Raw genomic sequence first — 22614 nt, 5'->3', positions numbered from 1 at the left:
GCGCTCGCTCAGTTAAATAGAACACAGGAGGTCCAAATACAGGAGAAGACAAGTCGACAAAACGGCAGTATGGTTGCATCAGGCTTGCAAGAAGAGAATGCAACGTCAACCCAAAGGAAACTGGAGCAATATGTTGTTTTGTGATAGTGGGCAGACTGTGTGTCAAATGGGCCTTGTTTACATCTACTGTATTAAAACTTGTCTCATGTAGAAGAGTAATAATGTCAGTCGTGACAAGCACTATGTTTGATTGCATGATCAGTCACCAACATAAGGTGCTACAAAATTTTCTTAAAATAAGAAATTAGTCTTGACTTATACATGATTATTGAAGTAGTTTTTAAAGATCATTTTCCTGGTTAAAATGAATAGAAAATTCTCAGATGTGGAGTGTTGTACAGATAGCAAGATTTATTATAGTATTTAGTATTTCCTAGTATTTATTTGATTTATACTGTGCCTTTTAAGCCAGTTCAAAGCAGATTACATGCAGGTACTGTGGGCATCTCGTTCATTAATGCATATAAATGGAAACTTTCTTTGTGAAATTTGGTAGCTGGATCGGATCTCAGGCAAGTAACCTTTTTCCCTGGTTAATGTTTCCCATGTTTGTTTCAGCTAATATTCCATCGATGGAAGATTTTTTTTTGGTTCTTTCAAGTTTTTGCAGTTGATGGTTTAGCAGCTATAAGTGAGTGACAAGGTTAATCTTTTTAGGGTATATGATTTAGCAAGTGGGAGATTTAAAAGTAAGCTAAGAGGTAACTCATAATGCACATTTGCCCAATGGAATTTGCAGCTTTCTTCCTCTCTAAAAATGTACTGCTTGTGTTGATTCTTTGCAGAAGAGTTTCTTTTTATTTTTGAAGCGTATTACTTTTGTTCATGGTTTCTGATATAAATCTTAAGGTGTTTTTGCTTTCCTTGGTTTGCCACTCTGTTATTATTTAATTTTAGTATTAGTAGTGCTAGACAAGCTACTCCTGTTCCTTCCATTTGTTCGTCTTTGTTGCTCTACCATGGAGAAATATAAAAATAACCTAGTCATTATCAGAGCTTTTGATTACAGTATACATTGTTTATGTAGGCATTTTATATACTGTCATTCCAAAAGAAGATCACAATAGTTTACAAAAGCAACATTCACATTATAGATCAGCACAACATCATAACAAGTTAACTAGATTGTTAAAATAGTAATTTGTGATAAATAAGTTCCTTTTCAATAGCCTTCACAAAGTAGTCAGTGAGTTGTCTTAACACTCTTCATGTCTCTCATTAATTATCGCTCGTTCATCTAACGGTATCTATGTATTTAGTATTGTAATTTTCTGCAAGTTATTTTATGTTACATCATCTCATTTTTGAAGAGCCATGTTTTCAGCTCACATTTGAAGCTCTTTCTTTCTGTTATCAGACGTAAAGACTCTGGTAGAGAATTCCATAACATGGGGCCCGCTGTAGAAAACATTTGATCTCTTGTTTGCGTTAGATGAGTATTCTGCGTTGTAGGTACTGTTAATAGTCCTTTGTTTTGCAATTTTTCAGGTTGATGTAGTATGGTGCACTGGCCGCAGCGCACGGCTCAACACGCGGTTGGATGTGCATTTTGGACATACGGCCATATCCTTCGATGCAAAACAGGGGTTAGCGCATCCAAAATGCACACCCACCCACCCGCGTATATAATAGCGCTCATCACATGTAAATTCATGTTGATGAGTGCTATTATGTATTCCCCTCAATGCAGAAAAAAATGTGTGCCCAATCTGCACATTTGTACCCTCAGAAATTAATTTATTGATGATTGGTCCCTTCACTGTCACATGTCAATGAAAGGACCAATCACCTATTAGAAGGCTGTCCTGAAAGCGGATTGGTCCTTTTCACTGTCAAATATCAGTGGAAAGGAACAATCGGAGGCCAGACCTTGGGGGGGAAGGAGCTTAGGGCAGGTCAGACAGGGCTCCCAGTCATGTCTCCTAGGCACCCGAGGTGCTAGGGACGCGCATTTTCCCCTAGCGCAGCCGGTCATTTGAATATTACATCGGGTCCCTGGGAGAGGTGATTGGGCACGCGTTAAGAAAGCAGGCGCTCAGCGTTGAGCATCTGCTTTCTATGCACCGATACTGCATCGGCCTGTTTCTCTTCGCTGTGGTGTGTATGGTTGGCGAGTCGCGCCTAATAAGCAGGAGTTTGTCATTGATGATGTTGAAAATTAGTGTTAGTACTTTATAGTGGATTTTAGATTGTTCTGGCAGCCAGCCTAGGTCTACCAGTGAGGGGGTGATGTGGTCAAATTTCCTTGTCCTAATAAATCTTGCTGAGGCATTTTGTAGTAGTTGTAATGGTTTTACTAGTCCTGAAGGTAGGTTTAGTAATAGGGAGTTGTAGTAATCTATGATTGAGAATATTAGAGTTTGTAAAACAGTACGGAAGTCCTGGAATGTTAGTAAAGATTTCAACCAATGTAATATTTGCAGCTTGGAGTATCCTGTTTTAATTAATTTGTTTATGTGCTTTTTCATTGTGGTGTTCTCATCGATCTGTATTCCTAGGTCTCGTACTTGTTCAGAGGGTGTAATGTGAAAATTACCCAGGTCTAGGGGGTGGCAGTTTAACTATAGAATGGTTTCTCCTTAGCCACACGATTTCAGTTATTTTTGTATTTAGTGTTAGTTTAAGCTGAGAGAGTTTTTAGTGTATTGCCTTCATGTATGTTGAGAGTGTAGATGCTGTATTTTCAATTGATTTGGCAATAGGAATGTAGAACTGGATGTCAACAGCGTATAAGAAGAAGTTGATTCCTAGTTCCGCTAGTAATTTACTTAGAGGAAGCATATGAATGTTGAAAAGTGTGGCTGAGGGTGCAGAACCTTGGCAGACCCCTGTATAGATTGAAAAGATGTCAGGGAAGTGATTACCCAGTTTGACTTGGAATGTTCTGTCGGCTAGGAAAGAGGAGAATCATTTGAGTACACTTCGTCTATTCCAATTTTTTTTTCATCTGATGGCATAGCGGGGTGTGGTCCACAGTGTCGAATGCCGCTGTTAAATTATTAGTACCAAGATGTAAGATTCATCATTGTCAAACCCCTGTGGCACAGGGTCCCTTAAAAGTATAAGTAAAGTTTTCTGTTGAGCGATCTTTTCTGAATCCGAATTAGTTTGGGTATAGAATATCATTGTCTTCCAAGTGATTTTCCAATTGTGATAATGCTGCTTTTTCTAGAACTTTTGCGATAAATGGCAAGTTGGATATTGGTCTATAATTGTCCCAATCGTCAATTCTGCCAGTTTTATTTTTTAAGACTGGTCTGATCACAGCTTGTTTTGCCCCAAGTGGGACCAGTCCTTCTGAGAGCGAGTTGTTGATTATGGTTGTGTACTATTTTCAGGGAACGTGCTAGAATTGGGTTTAGTGGGTGGAAAGCAGGCTTAATTTTGGTAATGATTTCATTTATTTTGCATTTGGTTACTATGTTGAATGTGTACCACGCAGGCCTTCCATGTTTTTCTTCAGGTTCATTTGTTCATGCGCAAGTGGGGAGTTGTGTTTTTAACCTATTTATTTTATCTAACAAGGAGGTGGCATATTCATTGCAGGCATTCTTTGAGAAGTTGTATGTACTCAAGTTGGAGGAAGATAGGTCCTTGATTAAGATTTTGACAGTTTCGAAGAGTAATTTGGAATTAAATATTACCACATGAATCCTGGTTGATATAGTAGTCTTTTTTTTGCTTTATTCACAGTATTTTGTTATTACTATATACTGGTTTCCAGAGCCTAATCTGTTTTTTTTTTTTACAAGCATTGAAAACATAAATAATGTGTTTAGCTCATGCCCTTTCATTGGTAGCTCAAGGTGAGTTACCTTCGGGTACAGTAGGTATTTTCCTGTTCCCAGAGGTTTTACAATCAAAGGACTTGATTTTAAAAAGCATTTACTCCAGTAAAACTGGGTTTTACTTAAGTAAATGCATTTTACTCGAGTAAGTGGGCTTTGGAAAATTGCTGCAATATATACCATTGAATTGTCCATAGGATTTACTCACGTAAGTGCACTTTATTCAAGTAAATGACTTTTGAAAATTGCTGTGATAGTAGTTATGCTTACACATGTAAGTCCTTTTGACAATTATCCCCTAAGTTTATCTCTGTATAATGGTCCAATAAAAAATCACATTTTCCCAAGTGTCCTGTTTGTTGCTGTATTGAACCCATTAAAAACATTAATACATATATTCATTTACTTTGGTTTGCATAATTATTTTTATTACTGAACTACAGTCTTAAATGCTTTCTATTCCGCTTTTTAAGGCTGGTCAGCTGCTTCAAAGGAGATTACAGTGTGCTTAGAGAGTTGCTCTAAGGTGGATAACAGCGAGATTACAGTAAGATTGAGGTTTAAGGTATTACATAAATAGTCTTCAAATGCAGGAAACTGGTATATTACAAAGAAATTGAAGGGTTGAGGTGCAGCATACATAGTCATTGAAGGCGAGGAGTAGAAGTAGCTCGCTACGAACCAGGGAAACCAGGGTTCAAATCCCTCTGCCATTCCTTGTGACCTTGGACAAGCCACTTCCTCTCTCCATTGCTTCAGGTACAAATTCAGATTGTGAGCCTTCTGGGACAGGGAAACACTTACAGTACCCGAATGTAATCCGCTTTGAAGTGCTGAAAAGTGGAATAAAAAAAAAAAGTGGAGAATACTCTTATTCTTAAACTTCTTTTAATGAGGATCTATTGTGGGATTTTCAAGGGTAGCCTTACATTTGAGTAGTCCATATCATTCCTACGTGGCTAGGTCATGTGCCACTTCATGAGGTGTTTATTTTTCTTCAAAATAGAGATCGCAGAGTATAACTGGATCTCCATTTAGCAAATTGCAGGTCATTTGTGTTACATTTCATCATTTTATCAGCATTTTCTAATAAAGGCCTTCATTTAGTAAGGGGTTGCCTTACTAAGCATAAGCACAAGAAGCCCAGGAAAAATATATAAAAAATATCCACTTTCCATTACTACTTTGAATCGTATTATTTCAAGAGAGACTTGAATGTTGCAGTAAGCAAATGAAAATTCCCAAATTCCTTTCTGTTTTCCTGGGCTTCTTGTGTTTATGCTTAGTATGGTTAAGAACACTAATAATATATATATATATATATATATATATATAAAAATAATAAAAGTTGTGTGGAATTTAGAAAAGTATCTAAATAAAAATAGTACTACTGACATGCACCAAAGTGTTGAAAGACAAAAAATATAGTTGGCTTCATTTATTTAAATGACCATTTGTATATAAAGATTTAAATTGAGGATATCTTGAGTCCTTTTGATATCTGAACCTTGTGGTTGATAAAAACTTGTATAGACAAAGTATGGTAGAATATGCAGTATCTGCATTTGAGATGTTAAACTTTGTGCATTATTTTCTATATTAAATTAATAATAACTTTCACCAGGTAAAGTACTTGGGCTTGTAGATGTAATCTTACATATTTGTAATGCTTTTCTGCTTGTCTGAAACTTGCCCACATTTAGCACATTGTACATGGATTTGTGTTGATTTTACTAGCACTGATGTTTTAGTTTTATGTGCTCTAATTCAGAGCGAGGGATATCTTGTTCTAGACAGGGTGTCTCAGCATGCTCCATGTAATGTTGGCATTCTTTGTATCCGATTGGTATCTAACCTCTGATGTTTGTGTTTTTTGTTTTTTTGTTGTTGTTGGGTTTTTTTAATTGCATAGATTAGTATGGAAATAAAAATGAAGTAATTCAAATCCAAGCTCTGTTGTAGAGGGAATCGCTGTACAGTAAGGATCCACTGCAAGTCCTTGTAATTTGTTTTGAATTACACCGTATCATTTCACTGCTGTGCAAGTCCCCATGCTCCTTCAGATGAGATACAGCTGTTGATTTTAAATTGTAACCATAGTTTTGCTCTGTTACATTCCTGCAGATAACAAAGGATCTATCTTTTAAAGTACTGACACTTTTGTAAATTATTCAGTTTGGCTCTTCATCTCATTAAGGTACCCTTTCATTTTATTTCACTCCTGGTAAATGTTTAAAATAATTTGACATCTCCTCCTATATAGCCACCATCATTATTAAGAATTTAGGGTGTGCTGGGCTGATGACTCGAAGACATCACGTTGCAGGTAAAGTATGAATATAGTAGAGGTGCCTGAAGAGTGGACATGAGAGATTTTTAAAATAGAAGTGCACCCATACTACAAGGGGGAGGAACAAAAACATAAATACATTGGGACAAAAAAAAAAAAAAGAGGTGACTTTGGAATAAGACAGAAAATGGGAATAAAAAACCATCAGTACTACTGTTTCTTTAAGTACCATTTTATTTATCTTATGGAGTTTGGTTACAAAACGTTTGACATTCCAAGTTGCATTGGAAAGAGAACAATCCAACAAGGTAGGTGGGTAGGGAGGCTAACCTTATAAAAGGCAACAAATATTTCAAGATGCAAGCTTTCAGGATGACAGAAGATCCCTTCAAACATTGTCTTTGGGAGTCCTGGAAGTTTGCACCCTGAAGTATCCTTAGCAAGACATCTCTGGCTAGCGACTTGCTGATTTTTCTTTTAATTAGCTGAATTTATGGCAGACAAAAAGTACTCCAGTTTTACTTAAATGAAAAGTAAAGTTTGGTGTTTACCCAAAGAAACCACAACCCTTCTCCTTTATGTCTTCTCTCCAATTCTTGTAAAATTAACATGTTTGCATGTTGCAATTACATTGTGTATTCTGGGAATCTGCAAAGTTAATTATGATACGGGAGCCTTTTAAGTTTTAATGTTGCATTTGATGTTTTATTTAAGTAACTAACTTAGTTTTTCCATGCCTACTGATCTTTTTAATGTTGCTACTTCTCTAACCAAAGAAAATTCATAATGAAAGAAGAAAATATTGATTTTAATGACTTGAATAAACTTTAAATGGTGCATTACTTTATTTTTGCTGCTTGTAATCAAATTGGAATGCAGTAAAAGAAAAAAATGCCCGCCATGCACTGTACACATTTGCAAAGTGTATATGGTAATATTTGCTTTGATGATTTTGAAAGTGAAATTCTTAAGGTGGCCCCGTAGCTTTGAAATTAATTGCAGTGTGATTTTTGGATGGTTCTCAGGAATAAATTGGCTGTCAGCTCAAGACTCGCAGTCACTGAATGTGTAAACCATGAACAATTAATTTTACCCATTGAGCTGAGCAGATATGGCCCACAAGTCGGACAAGAGTCTGATATAAGCAACTGAAATGGTCTTGTCAGCCAAACTGGCTTTTTTTCACCAGAGGCTTGCTTTTAAGGTCACCTGTTGTGGAGTACCTGCATTTAGATCATGCCAGAAATTCTGAATCCAAAGCCCTCTTTTCTTTGTATTTATTTATTTTTCTGGGTTGAGTTTATCTGATCATGATAACTTATCTTCTAAAACTATTTTCCCCTTTTATATATCAGATATTTCCAGTGGGATCATTATCTGCTAAATCCTGACTTTGGCAAAAGCCCTAGAACAGAGTCAGGGTGTTAGACTGTCATCTGTAACTGGGGTGTTTGGTCAAGATATGGAACACTATGTGATTAGATCATGTACTATGTTATTTGACATCCAAATCAGTATGGACCCATTTAGATCAAGTTATTTAAATCTACATTCTATTATTGTATTGTCCGCACTTTTTCAATTATTGCATAGGGCACCAACTTTTAAGTGTACATTGAAGAAAGAAAAGGATAAATGTATAATCGCAGCAAACAGAACAAAGTGTTTATCAGTAATGCACATTAGGAACTTATACATTTAAGATAAATGTATTTTTGGAAATCTGTAATTAATCTGAAAGGCTTTCCGCCCCCCCCCCCCCCCCCCCTCTAAGCCTTATGTAAGATTCTCATTACAGTACAAGGACTGTTTTTGGCAATATACCCTTTTAAAACACTTGTTTTGAGGGAGCCTGGTAGTTCCTCCTTTCTCCGCCTTCCAAATCGTTTGGAACCTTTGCTGGGATCCAATACCATGAGCCTGCATTCGCAACCAGCTGGAGATTTTTCCCCTGTTTTAATATTCTTCATGCTTCCTAGTCTGCTCATTACAGCAGCAGTCCCAAAGCCAGGAGCCATGCACTAGGACACCTTCCAGAGCATGTATTATCAGCTCTAGCAAGACAGACTTCAACCATGTGGATGATTGCAGTTGCCTGCTCTCCAGAGGCTGTGAATGCTGCAAAAGACCTAATGTGGGACTCGAACATCATAACACAAGAAATGCCATATTGGCTCAGACCAAGGGTCCATCAAGCCTAGCATCCTGCTTCCAACAGTGGCCAATCCAAGTCACAAGTACCTGGCAAGTTCCCAAATATTAAATAGATCCAATGTGACTAATACCTGCAGCAAGCAGTGGCTATTCCCTATTGATTAATAGCAGTTTATGGACTTCTCCAGGAACTTATTCAAACTTTTTTTTAAACCCAGCTACACTAATTGCCTTAACCACATCATCTGGCAACAAATTCCAGAGCTTAATTGTGCGTTGAATGAAAAATAATTTTCTCCGATATGTTTTAAGTTTGCTACTTGCTAACTTCATGGAGTGCCCCCTAGTCCTTGTATTATTCGAAAGAGGAAATAACCGATTCACATTTACCCATTCAATATCTTTCATGATTTTGTAAACCTCTATCATAGCCCCCTCATCCATTTCTTCTCCAAGCTGAACAGCCTTAACCTCTTCAGCCTTTCCTCATAGGGGAGCAGTTCCATGTCTTTTAGCAATTTGGTTGCCCTTTTCTGCATTTTTTCCAGTACAATAATATCTTTTTTTTCAAAATGCAGCTACCAAAATTGCACACAGTATGCTAGGTTCAGTCTCACCATGGAGCGATACAGAGGCATTATGACATCCTACATTTTGTTTGCCATTCCCTTCATATAATAATTCCTAACATTGTTTGCTTTTTGGACCACCACAGCACACTGAGCTGACTATTTCAATGTAATATCCATTATGACGCCCATAACTGCAGCATGGGTTATTTTTCCCTACATGCATCACCTTGTACTTGTCCACATTATATTCCATCTGCTATTTGGATGCCCAATCTTCCAGTCTCGCAAGATCATTCTGCAATTTATCACAATCCGCTTGTGACTTAACTACTGTGAATAATTGTCATCTGCAAATTTGAACACCTCACTCATTGTACCCCTTTTCAGATCATTTATAAATATATTAAAAAGCACCGGTCCAAGTACAGATGCCTGATGCACTCCACTGTTTGTTTACCTTTGTCCACTGTGAAAACAGACCATTTAATCCTACTCTTTATTTCCTGGGGACCTTCCTCATGAACGTGTACAATAGGCTACCTTCACTTTGACGGTAACTTTTTTAAACTGGCGCATGGGCGCACTCGCACATTTGTAAACATGTGGCCATTTTATAAGTGTATATGCGTGCATGTTATAAAATAGCCTGACCATGGTGCAGGTAAGGAATAGGACTTCTCAATTCGCCCAGGTAAGGAATAAGATTTTCAAACCCTTGTATTTTAATAGCCTTCTTTCTCCCCTGTTAACCCCGACCTTTAAAACCCTGTTGATCTGCCTTGAATGTTTTGTTTTACAACTTACATGTCATCCATAGTAGAAGTAAAGTTATGTGGCAGGGAACTCCGGTGCATGCCATGTGTGCTTAGATATGTACGCACTAATTTCAAGTTAAAATCCAGGAACTCCCAGACCACGCCCTGTCCCTTTTTGGAACTTTTCATTTGTGCATGCAGTGGCGGGCGGCTTTTTAAATTCTGCTTGGCACATGACCGGCCCGACTTGTGTGCATATCTCCCGGTTTTGTGCAGGCTGGGCTTTTAAAATTCACCTTTTTTTTTTGTTTTTTGTTTTTAAATGGAAATCCTATGCAGTTTTTTAAAAACTATTTTTAGTTGATGCCTGTCAGCTTCCTGCAGCTTCTTTTTGTTCTTTCAGCTCAGTCAGAACCTGCCTCGGCTGGGGCTATGGCACCATTGGCAGCTGTAGTAACTTTTGTTTTCTCATGCTTTGGAATTGCCCAAACATTGCAGCGACAGACTTTTTGTTGAGAAATGCAGACCACTGTCCCCTCTCGAGCCCAGCACAGGAATACTCAGGAGCCAGCCAGTGAGGGTTAAACAATGGATAGGACTCCCTTTCTCCTGTGGGCTGTGAATGCTATCTCCCTGGTGTTTCTGGCCCTTGGCAGCCTGAGAAGCTGGAGTTGGTAACTTGCTCAACGCTGCCATTGCTCCCTAAACCCTCTTATATTTTTTCATTAAAGAAATTTATGGAAGGGAAGATTGATGATGGATGCTGCCTATATTTTATGCAGGAAATATTATTATTCTGTTTTAAAGCTCACTTTGTTTCCTGTTTTCTATGAGAATTAGAACTTCTCTGCTTTCTGAGTCTTTTAAAAAAAATCACTTGCTTAGAATTCATTGTATATCTTTGTGTCTGCTTCTGTACGTAAACTGCTTTCCTGTTAGCTCTTTCCTTTTTCCTACCCTTACGTGTTCTTGTTCTTCTATAGAACCTGATCTCTGATTTTAAGAGATGAGTAGGTGCAGAAGCTTCTGGTTGGTTGCTCATTTGAGAAAATCTGTCCCTGCTGTCATAGTAATTTTTGGGCATTTAACTTACAGTAAGTTGAGGACAGGGCTGGATTTAAGTTGTGTGCCCATAGGTAATGGATGGGGGTTGTTATCTCGCCTACCCTCTGCCTCCTATCTTCCCCTTTCAGGGTGGGCACCCCTTTTCTCTTCCTCACCAATTAAGCCCCGGCACGGTCCCCACAGCAGCAACTGGACAAATTCAGCATCAGGCCTCTTGCAGTCGTGCTATAGGACCTGTGGCATCATGCCGCTACTACATGCAGGGGCTTCCTATTATGATGGAAGTCTGTGTGGGGGGCAGGGTGCTACAGATGGCCCTATGCTAAATTTCTCTGGTTGCTGCTGTGGGGCTGGTGCCAGCCCAGCAGAGGTGGCAACTCTCGGGCACTTATTAAAAAAAAAAAAAAAAAAAATGAGTGCCAGAGTCAGTTGCCTGTGCCTAATTCTGGGCATAGCTAAAAGATGAAGGGAACAGTGTTGTGTCTCTGGGGCTGCTGCATTCAAAGAAATGATGGCAGCTTCAATGGTATCCCACCTGGGTTTTGCTCTTGGTTGCCAGACTTAAGACTCATTTAGAGCAGATTAAAAAATCAACTTCAGCTCCATTTCATTTAGTACCACTTGAACGCAGGCCTCCAAAAGTGAGCTCCGGGATTGTGAAATGCTCATCCCAGCCAACATTATTACTAACCTATGCAGAGCCCACTGCCCAACTGGCTAGCACCAGTCCAGCCATCTCATAGTTTGTCATGTGGATCCAGCAGATCCCATGAAACTACAGGGCCCAATGCGGTTCAAACCATGAGATGGCTGGACCAGTTGAACGGGGATTGGAATTCCCTGTGCAGGTTGGTGGGAACAATAATTTAAGGCATTTTCCAGAAGACACAAAATAGGTAAAAAGGAGGAGCAACTCTGTGAGAACAATAGTAGCCATTGCAAGACAGGGAGCAGCTGAATTTCCATAGGTTACATTGGAAAAAACCTAAGAAGACATCTGTGTATGCAGGAGTAATATTCACACCTCCAGCAGGGGGGAAGAAGTGGATTCAGACATGATGAGCTATATGAAGATGGTGAATAAGAAGAGGTTTTGCTTGTAAGCTTCACTCTTCCAGATGTGGACTGGAGCGTACGACCTGCAGCATTAGGAGTGAAGAAGTCTTGGATGCTCTACAAATGACCATTCCTTAGGTAACTGAATAGTGTACTCCAGAAAAGACAAGATCTTCTACTGACAAATGGAGACACTGTCATTGACTTCACTGGAAGGGAAAATTTAGGGGCCTAGTGATCATCATATTGTGTGGTTCAGCATTTGACTTAGAACTGAACCATAGTAGCACCAGGTTCCTGGACTCCAGGAAGCCTGAAGTACTAAGGCTTCCTCAACACTATCAGGAATTTAGGATCTGAAGGGAACAGAGGAACTGTAAAAGGGAATGTTTTTGAAGACTAATGTGTAACAAAGAAAATTGGAGATGGTTCTGAGGAGACGGAAGAAATGGGAAGAGCAAAGAAGTTAGCATTTAGAAAATACAAAAAAGAAGGTAGAATTGTGAGACAAAACAAATGGAGATAGGAAAGGCAGTTAGATGAGCAAAGGCATAATCAATAAAAGGAGGTGGTAAAACCTTTGGATATACAAGGAAAGAGAAAAACCAAAAGGGGGGTAAACAAATGCTCTTGCTCAATGCTAAGGCAGGAAATAGAGGCATAAATGATTTGAAATCACCAGCCTGTTGAGAGGAAGAAGCAATTGCCCTACCTGTAAAACTGCAAGTAGGGAAAGCTATAGATCCCAATAGAATACTCCTCCAAGAGTTTTCAAATCAGCTCAAGCTACTGTGATTAGACACAGGTGGGCTCTAACGTATGGGCCTTGTTAAGACAATATACGGAACTGGCGCTAATTTGGCAAACAAAATTGTGAAGATGTATGCAATTGATTTTTGGTTTTGTATTCTTAATTACTCTTGGAATATGTCTATAATTGTTCTTTCACACTGAAAGTGTAGAACATATTGTGTAGATTAGTGAAACAAACACCTACTTTAATGCATTTTGATTTGTGCGGTTTAAGACGACAAAATGTGAAAAATGGACAGGGTGTGAAGACTTTTTTTTTTTTTTTCCCCTGTCGATAGGGCTGAATCAGCCATGCTGTTCTGGGCTGTCCGTTCAGGCCCTGGAGCTTCACAAAGCTGTAACACAGCTTTTTTTGGTTTTGTTTTGTTTTGGGGTTTGTTTTTTTTAAATAAATGAGCAAAAATTTCTACAAACCTGATTTCGCTTTGTCATGATGGGGTATTGGGTGTAGATTAAGAAGGGGAAAATGCATATTATCCATTTTAGAATAAGGCTGTAAAGTAACAAAATGCAAAAAAAGTGACAGGGTCTGAATATTTTCTGAATGCATTGTATAGGACTACAGCTCACTCTGACTTGTGCTTTGGTGCATCCATATAATCACCAGCTGCCCTTCAGTTCAGGTTTGATTTTTTTTTGGTTTTTTTTAATATGCAATTAAAATACTACTTATCAGCCAGTTATAGCCTTCGTGTTATAGTGTTCTGCAACTACTTCTCAATCCTGTTGCTTCATTTCCCAACACAGATCCACTTTTCAAAATAATCTGTTTCAAGGATCTATTGCCACCAGGCCCAGCGGCACTGGCTGGGCACAGGCAATGGCTGCAGGAGAGGCCGTGAGGCTGCTGGTGGAGCTCAACTTGCCGGTGGCGGCAGCAGGAGAAGCGGCGAAGCTCAATTCACCAGCAGCTGAAAACAAGAAAAGTTTGCAGAGAGGTGTGCCACTGGTGGAGCTCAACTCGCCGGTGGCCAAAACTGAAGAAAGGCTGTGGCTGTTTCCCCTTTTAGCTGCCTGCGTGCACACAGCTTTGCGGTTCCAGCCCCCTCCCCCTCACCAGAAAGGCTGGTGGGGCTGAAGAAAGAGTAGCCTATGGGGCCGTGATGGAGCATAGTGATTGTAGATGAAGATTCAAATGATCCATCTAGTCTGCCCAGCAGGATGCTTAGAGTAGTAACTGTCGCTCTGTTCAGGTTCCCCTCCCTCCTCATGCATTTTATTAAGTGTTGTTATTGCTGTATCAAGCAGGTGTCTCCCATGCAGCAATGTTACACCTAAAATTAACAGTTTGCCTGATTTCTTCATTTCCATTCTCTAGCCACTAGAGATCCTCTGTGCTTATCCCATGCCTTTTTGAATTCCATTTCATTTCTTCCCTACCTCTTCTGAAAGGGCATTCCATTCATCCACTACCCTTTCCATAAAGAAATATTTCCTGACATTGTAAGAAAAAGGAAGTGATAATCCCCTTGTACAGGTCCTTGGTGAGGCCTCACCTGGAGTATTGTGTTCAGTTCTAGAGTCAGGATGGAGGCGGTCCAGAGAAAGGTGACCAAAATGGAGGGATGTTTCCATCAACTGATGAGGAGAGGCTGAAGGATCTGAATATGTATTCCCTGGAGGAGAGGAGGTGCAGGGGAGATATGATACAGACTTTCAGATACCTGAAAGGTTTTAATGATGCAGAATCAACAAACCTTTTCTGTTGGAAAGAAATCAGTAGAACTAGGGGTCACATATTGAAAGTCTAGGGAGGATGACTCAGAACCAACATCAGGAAATATTTCTTCATATTTCTTCTTGGAATGCCCTTCTGGAGGACGTGATGAAGACAAAAATGGTAAAAGATTTCAATGGGGGGCATGGGATAAATACTGTGGATCCTGAAATGGAAATGAAGAAAAGAGTGCATGGGGGTAACTTGCTGGTGAGGCAGTTACTAAGCAATATGTTTTCATACTGTTGATGCAACTCCATTCTTACTCAGTGCTTTTACGACAGGGGGAAAAGGGGAATTAGATTGAGACAACAACCCGGTTGACATCATCCTTAAGCGCGGCACCTACATAAGACGCTGACCAGGTCGGCGTCGCGCGCCAACAGGGTGCACCTAAGGGGATCATCCCCCTTAGTGCTCCCCCTTTGTGCCTCACCCGTGGGCCGAAATGATCGTATATTCCCAGAGGCTTAGCACCAACCTTGAGTTTCAACTATCATGGAGGAATTTGTGATTCCTAGTATAATCAGTAGCTACAGAAAACGGATTAAACAAGAAAAAACACGGAAGCACGTATTCCGATAATGAATAAGGCTAAAGTGTTAGCATTTACTGTATTATCATTATCCCTTTTCAATGTGCAGGCTTTAGGAAGAAAGATTCCAGTGGTAGTTGATCACTTGAGAGATTTCAAGCCGGATATTTGTGCAATAACTGAGACCTGGCTAAAGACATCAGATCTGGTAGCGATTAATCAGCTGCCACATTCGGACTATGACATTTTTTTCATACCTAGAGTGGACAAAAAAGGAGGAGGATTAATGTTGTTAGCTAATAAGAATTATCAGTGAATCCAACAAAATGTGAAATTTCCAGCCCGCTATAAATTGACTTTTTTTAAGTCTGGGGTATTACAGGTAATTTTGATTTATCCCCCCCCCCCCCCCCACCCCCCGGCCTTTTAGATCACAATTGTTCACAGATTATTGAATTTCTAGCCACTTCTGTGGATTTAACAATCCCCACTATTTTATTAGGGGATTTTAATTTACACATTGATAAGTTACCACTATCACCTAGTTGTGAGTTATTTTTAAAGTCATTGGAAGCCCTAGGATTTACGCAAGTCATGAAAACCCCAACACACAAAGCAGGTCATACGTTGGATTTGCTATTCTTAAATGAGGCCTTGCAGAGCAAAGTTCAACCTTTGAGTGTTCCGGTGCCATAGTCAGATCATTATCTGATTACAGCCTCGATCACATTTAAGATCCCTCTGGCAACAACAATTTCTATTCTGTTCGTGCCCCCAATAGAAATAGAATATAAAAAACCTTGCAGTTCAGAGGATCTTATAAATAACTTACCAGAGGTAATGGGGAAATTAGATTGTTCTAATACATCCAATGCAATTAATTCATGGATGGAAGCTACATCAGAGGAAGCTAACAAAATCTGCCCTATTATAAAGAAGTGGATAGCTCCCGCTAACAAACACAAAGCTCCATGGTTTTCACCTCATTTAAAACTTTGAAACAAGGTTTGCGTAAATTAGAAAAAATTTGGTGAAAAAAGCGAAACATTAATTCATTATCAAAATATAGATCTGCTCTTCATGAGTATAGTAGGGAGATTAATACGGCCAAACGAAATTTCTACTCTGAGAAGATACATAAATTTCAATTCAATCCTAGGATTCTATTTGCGTATGTTTCGGATCTTAGTAAACCCAAAGGAAACATCTATTCTTTTGAAAATTAAAAGGGAAAAGCTAATGAATTTGCCTCCTTTTTCATACACAAAGTTAAGAATATAGTGAAGGAGCTAAGAAATCCATCTAACCAAACCATATCACTCCCATGTAACCCATCAGTTGTTTGGTCCTCATTTGAAACGGTATCCTCCTTAGAAGTAAGCAATTTGTTAAAAAAGACCAATCCAGCCAACCATCCACTGGATGCCATCCCGACAAAGTCCCTCAAAACAGTCCCAGACATTATAGCTAAACCATTAGCAGATCTTATTAACTTATCATTAGAAGAGGGAATATTTCCAGATCTTCTAAAATGTGCTATAGTAAAACCTATATTGAAAAAAAAAACAACTTGACCCCATAGTTATGGCAAATTATCGTCCCATTTCAATACTGCCTTTCGTGGCCAAATTATTAGAGAAAGTTGTAAATCGAGAGTTGATGGAGTACCTTGAGGAAAATCAACTGCTTTTCCCTTCACAGTTTGGATTTCGGAAATCCCACAATACAGCGACATTATTAATTTCCTTGACGGATACGATTCAAAGAGGATTTGATCAGCATAAATCGTACTTACTAATCCTATTGGACATCTCAGCGGCGTTTGATACTGTTAATCATGAAGCCCTGATAACTAGATTACAAGAAATTGGGTTGAAAGACACAACACCTGCCTGGGTTAGATCTTTATTAACCAAGAGATCTTTTAAAGTAAAATTGGGTGTATCAGAATCTGAATCAGTGGAGACACAAACTGGGGTCCCTCAGGGTTCCTCACTGTCCCCCACTCTTTTTAATATTTATATGGCCCTATTATGTAGATTTTTATCTGGATTGGGATTGGTTCATTATCTATTTGCAGACGATGTCCAAATTCTACTTCCCATAAATGATTCGATCCATGCCACTTTGAAGGTATGGGAAGTATATTTTACATCAATAAAACAGCTTCTGACACACATGTCATTGTCTCTAAATAGTTCAAAAACAGAAATATTATATTTAAGTAACAAAGTAACGGAAAAAATAAACTTAGAAATAAAGTCACTGTTACCATTGTATGAGATCAAGTATGAAGTAAGAGACCTAGGCCCTATCCTTGATGCCGAATTAAGTATGAAAGCCTCAATAAAAGCCATAAACAGGGATGGCTTTTATAAATTGCAAATCTTGAAAAAATTAAAACCTCTGCTACATATAAGAGATTTCCGCACAGTGTTACAGGCTATTATTTCACCAAAATTGGATTACTGTAACACACTGTTGTTGGGAGTTCCAAATTCAACATTACGACCTTTACAGTTATTATAAAACACCGCAGCATGAGTATTGACCAACAAGAGAAAATATGATCATATCTCATCCGTTTTGAGAGAGCTGCATTGGCTACCAATACAAGCAAGTATCCAGTATAAATGTTTAATGTTAATACACAAAACAGTATATGGCAACAACACTGAATGGTTAAACGCCTCATTGTGTATACATACACCGGCACGTAATTTAAGATCTTCAGGGAAAGCATTACTTACGATTCCCTCACCTAAATTAGCATACCTGAACTCAGTCAGAGAGAGGACTCTCTCTGGCTGGCCCAAAAATTTGGAATGCACTACCGTTGGATATAAGATCAGAACCATGCATCCAGAAGTTTAAAAAACTCATAAAGACATGGTTATTTGAACAGGTGTTTAATAAAATAAAGGAAGACAACAGCTAATTATGAGTAGAGATCATTAAGATGCCTATGTCATCCCAGTACTAGCCAAATTAGAGAGAGGCTTTAAGACATTAATTATGGGGTAAAAATAAGGTATACTGAGAGTTGGGGATATGGGTGGAATTAGCGATATATTAGGTGATGAAATAATATATAGAAAGCAGGAATGGGGAGTGTTCTTATTAATTTTAGAATTAATTTTATCTGTTTATTGCTATTATATTTTTACTCAGGAGTATTTTATTGTACTGTATTTGAATTGAAATGTATTGTAGGTATCAACAATTATGTGTTGTGCTGTTAATCGACTTGATATCTTGTGAGGAAAGTCGGTATACAAAAATGATCAATAAATAAATAACCAACAAGGACATTGGATTTTACGATCTGGGAAAACAAGCATGGGGTAACTTGCTGGTGTGGTAGTTACTACCCTTAACCAACATGCCTGATACTTTGGCTGTAACTCCAACATTGATCCCTGCTTCAATGGCAAGAGGTAACAGGGAATTGGACTCAGCAACCAACAAGGGCCCTGAATTTGACGGTTTGGGAAACTAAGTAAGGGGGGTGACTTGTAGGGATGTGAATCGTTTTCCATATCGTCTTAACGATAGAAATCGTGTGGCAGGGCAAGAAAATCGTCTTAGGCACGATTTTTTAGTTAAAAAATCGTTAAAAATCGTTTTTTCCGATTAGTGCGCACTAACTCGAGTTAGTGCGCACTAACTCGAGTTAGTGCGCACTAACTGGGAGTTAGTGCGCACTAACTGAAAATGATACAATTTGACACTTTTCAGGTCAGTTAAGGTCAGTTTAGGAATGAATATGTATTCCTATTGGCTGCCCTCTTATTTATTCATGTTACCAAGTTTCCTACTGACAGTATATGGGGGATGGGAAATGGAAACAGTTGGTAGCTTGACAAAACAAGTAATGTGATCAGTCAATGTGACTAGAACTTGTGCCCTAACCCTGATACCAGGGGTATTGTGATCTTCCTGCACATAGTGCCCTATCCCTATTAATACCAGGAGTGTTGTGATCTTCCTGCACACAGTGCCCTATCCCTAATACCAGGGGTGTTGTGATCTTCCTGCACACAGTGCCCTATTCCTGATACTGGGGGTGTTGTGATCTTCCTGCACACAGTGCCCTATTCCTGATACCGGGGGTGTTGTGATCTTCTTGCACACATCCCGATATCAGGGATAGGGCACTGCATGCAGGAAGATCACAACACTCCTGGTATTAATAGGGATAGGGCACTGCATGCAGGAAGATCACAACACTCCTGGTATTAATAGGGATAGGGCACTGCATGCAGGAAGATCACAACACCCCTGGTATCAGGGATAGGGCACTGTGTGCAGGAAGATCACAATACCCCGGAGGAGTGAGGGTCAGGCAGCTCCCCCCTGTCTGTGAAGCCAGCCTCTCACTAGTAATGCAGAGAGGGAGCTGTCTCAGACTTCACCATCCTCCCCCCCCCCCCCCTTACCCACACACCATTCACTAGCTGGGACATGGGGGAAGTCAGGAGTGAGGGTCAGGCAGCTCCCCCCTGTCTGTGAAGCCAGCCTCTCACTAGTAATGCAGGGAGGGAGCTGTCTCAGACTTCACCATCCACCCCCCCCCCCTCACCCACACACCATTCACTAGCTGGGACATGGGGGAAGTCAGGAGTGAGGGACAGGCAGCTCCCCCCTGTCTGTGAAGCCAGCCTCTCACTAGTAATGCAGGGAGGGAGCTGTCTCAGACTTCACCATCCTCCCCCCCCCCCCCCCTCACCCACACACCATTCACTAGCTGGGACATGGGGGAAGTCAGGAGTGAGGGTCAGGCAGCTCCCCCCTGTCTGTGAAGCCAGCCTCTCACTAGTAATGCAGGGAGGGAGCTGTCTCAGACTTCACCATCCTCCCCGCCCCCCCTTAACCCACACACCATTCACTAGCTGGGACATGGGGGAAGTCAGGAGTGAGGGTCAGGCAGCTCCCCCCTGTCTGTGAAGCCAGCCTCTCACTAGTAATGCAGGGAGGGAGCTGTCTCAGACTTCACCATCCTCCCCCCCCCCCCCTCACCCACACACCATTCACTAGCTGGGACATGGGGGAAGTCAGGAGTGAGGGTCAGGCAGCTCCTCCCTGTCTGTGAAGCCAGCCTCTCACTAGTAATGCAGGGAGGGAGCTGTCTCAGACTTCACCATCCTCCCCCCCCCCCTCACCCACACACCATTCACTAGCTGGGACATGGGGAAGTCAGGAGTGAGGGTCAGGCAGCTCCCCCCTGTCTGTGAAGCCAGCCTCTCACTAGTAATGCAGGGAGGGAGCTGTCTCAGACTTCACCATCCTCACCCCCCCCCCCCCCCCCCACCCCACACACCATTCACTAGCTGGGACATGGGGGAAGTCAGGAGTGAGGGTCAGGCAGCTCCCCCCTGTCTGCGAAGCCAGCCTCTCACTAGTAATGCAGGGAGGGAGCTGTCTCAGACTTCACCATCCTCACCCCCCCCCCCCTCACCCACACACCATTCACTAGCTGGGACATGGGGGAAGTCAGGAGTGAGGGTCAGGCAGCTCCCCCCTGTCTGTGAAGCCAGCCTCTCACTAGTAATGCAGGGAGGGAGCTGTCTCAGACTTCACCATCCTCCCCCCCCCCCTCACCCACACACCATTCACTAGCTGGGACATGGGGGAAGTCAGGAGTGAGGGTCAGGCAGCTCCCCCCTGTCTGCGAAGCCAGCCTCTCACTAGTAATGCAGGGAGGGAGCTGTCTCAGACTTCACCATCCTCCCCCCCCCCCCTCACCCACACACCATTCACTAGCTGGACATTGGGGAAGTCAGGAGTGAGGGTCAGGCAGCTCCCCCCTGTTTGTGAAGCCAGCCTCTCACTAGTAATGCAGGGAGGGAGCTGTCTCAGACTTCACCATCCTCCCCCCCCCCCCCTCACCCACACACCATTCACTAGCTGGGACATGGGGGAAGTCAGGAGTGAGGGTCAGGCAGCTCCCCCCTGTCTGTGAAGCCAGCCTCTCACTAGTAATGCAGGGAGGGAGCTGTCTCAGACTTCACCATCCTCCCCCCCCCCCCCCTCACCCACACACCATTCACTAGCTGGGACATGGGGGAAGTCAGGAGTGAGGGTCAGGCAGCTCCCCCCTGTCTGTGAAGCCAGCCTCTCACTAGTAATGCAGGGAGGGAGCTGTCTCAGACTTCACCATCCTCCCCCCCCCCCCTCACCCACACACCATTCACTAGCTGGGACATGGGGGAAGTCAGGAGTGAGGGTCAGGCAGCTCCCCCCTGTCTGTGAAGCCAGCCTCTCACTAGTAATGCAGGGAGGGAGCTGTCTCAGACTTCACCATCCTCCCCCCACCCCTCACCCACACACCATTCACTAGCTGGGACATGGGGGAAGTCAGGAGTGAGGGTCAGGCAGCTCCCCCCTGTCTGTGAAGCCAGCCTCTCACTAGTAATGCAGGGAGGGAGCTGTCTCAGACTTCACCATCCTCCCCCCCCCTCACCCACACACCATTCACTAGCTGGGACATGGGGGAAGTCGAGTGAGGGTCAGGCAGCTCCCCCCTGTCTGTGAAGCCAGCCTCTCACTAGTAATGCAGGGAGGGAGCTGTCTCAGACTTCACCATCCTCCCCCCCCCCCCCCTCACCCACACACCATTCACTAGCTGGGACATGGGGGAAGTCAGGAGTGAGGGTCAGGCAGCTCCCCCCTGTCTGTGAAGCCAGCCTCTCACTAGTAATGCAGGGAGGGAGCTGTCTCAGACTGGTATCAGGGTTAGGGCACTGTGTGCAGGAAGATCACAACACTCCTGGTATTAATAGGGATAGGGCACTGTAAGAGATGACTGTAGTAGATTGAATAAAGATCTGATGTTTCTGCTCTCCTCGCACCAAACAAAAACAACACACAAGCAGAGAAGCCCTTCATACAAAGCTGAGCTAGTGAGTTAAGTAGGAGGAAAAGTAAACATACTGGTGCCAGTGTGGCTACTTAAAAAATACACTTACCAACAATCAATTACATATATTTGAACTGTGTACAGTTCCAGCCAGGACCACCTTTCTAAAATGCACAGTGATTGGCAAATTCAACATGCACTAGCATTTCAGGTGCCTGCTAACAAAAATAATAAACAAACAAGTTCTAGTCACGTGAGTGCTGATCATTACATTACTTTTTTTGTCAAGCTTCCAACTGTTTCCATTTCACATCCCCCCAACCATATTGGTAACATCAATAGATAAGAGCACAGCCAGCCAATAGGAATACATACATACATATTCATTCCTAAGTGACCTTTACTGACCTGGGAAGTGTGAACACTTCGTTTCATTTTCTGTTGGTGTTCGTTAGTTTCCAGTTCCATTTCCCATCCCCCCAACCATCACCTCAGTGGTAACCTTGGTAATATCAATAGATAAGAGGGCAGCCAGCCAATAGGAACACATATTCATTCCTAACTGACCTTCAGTGACCTGGAAAGTGTTTATTTGTATCATTTTCAGTTAGTGCGCACTAAATCGAGTTAGTGCGCACTAACGGGGAGTTAGTGCGCACTAACTCGAGTTAGTGCGCACTAACACGATTTAACGATTTTTAACGATAAATCGTTAGAATTTCTATTGTATCGTGTTCTATAACGATTTAAGACGATATAAACATTATCGGACGATAATTTTAATCGTTGAAAAACGATTCACATCCCTAGTGACTTGTATGGCGCAGCAGATGCTACATTAAGCTTGCTGGGCAGACTGGATGGACTGTTTGGTCCTTTTCTGCCATCATTTTCTATGTTCTTGAATCTACTCCCTTGGAGTTTCATATCATGATCCTTAATTCTGCAAC

The sequence above is a fragment of the Rhinatrema bivittatum genome, chromosome 1 (assembly GCF_901001135.1).
Source record: "Rhinatrema bivittatum chromosome 1, aRhiBiv1.1, whole genome shotgun sequence".
NCBI classification, from domain to species: Eukaryota; Metazoa; Chordata; class Amphibia; order Gymnophiona; family Rhinatrematidae; genus Rhinatrema; species Rhinatrema bivittatum.
This window is presented reverse-complemented; position numbering follows the sequence as displayed.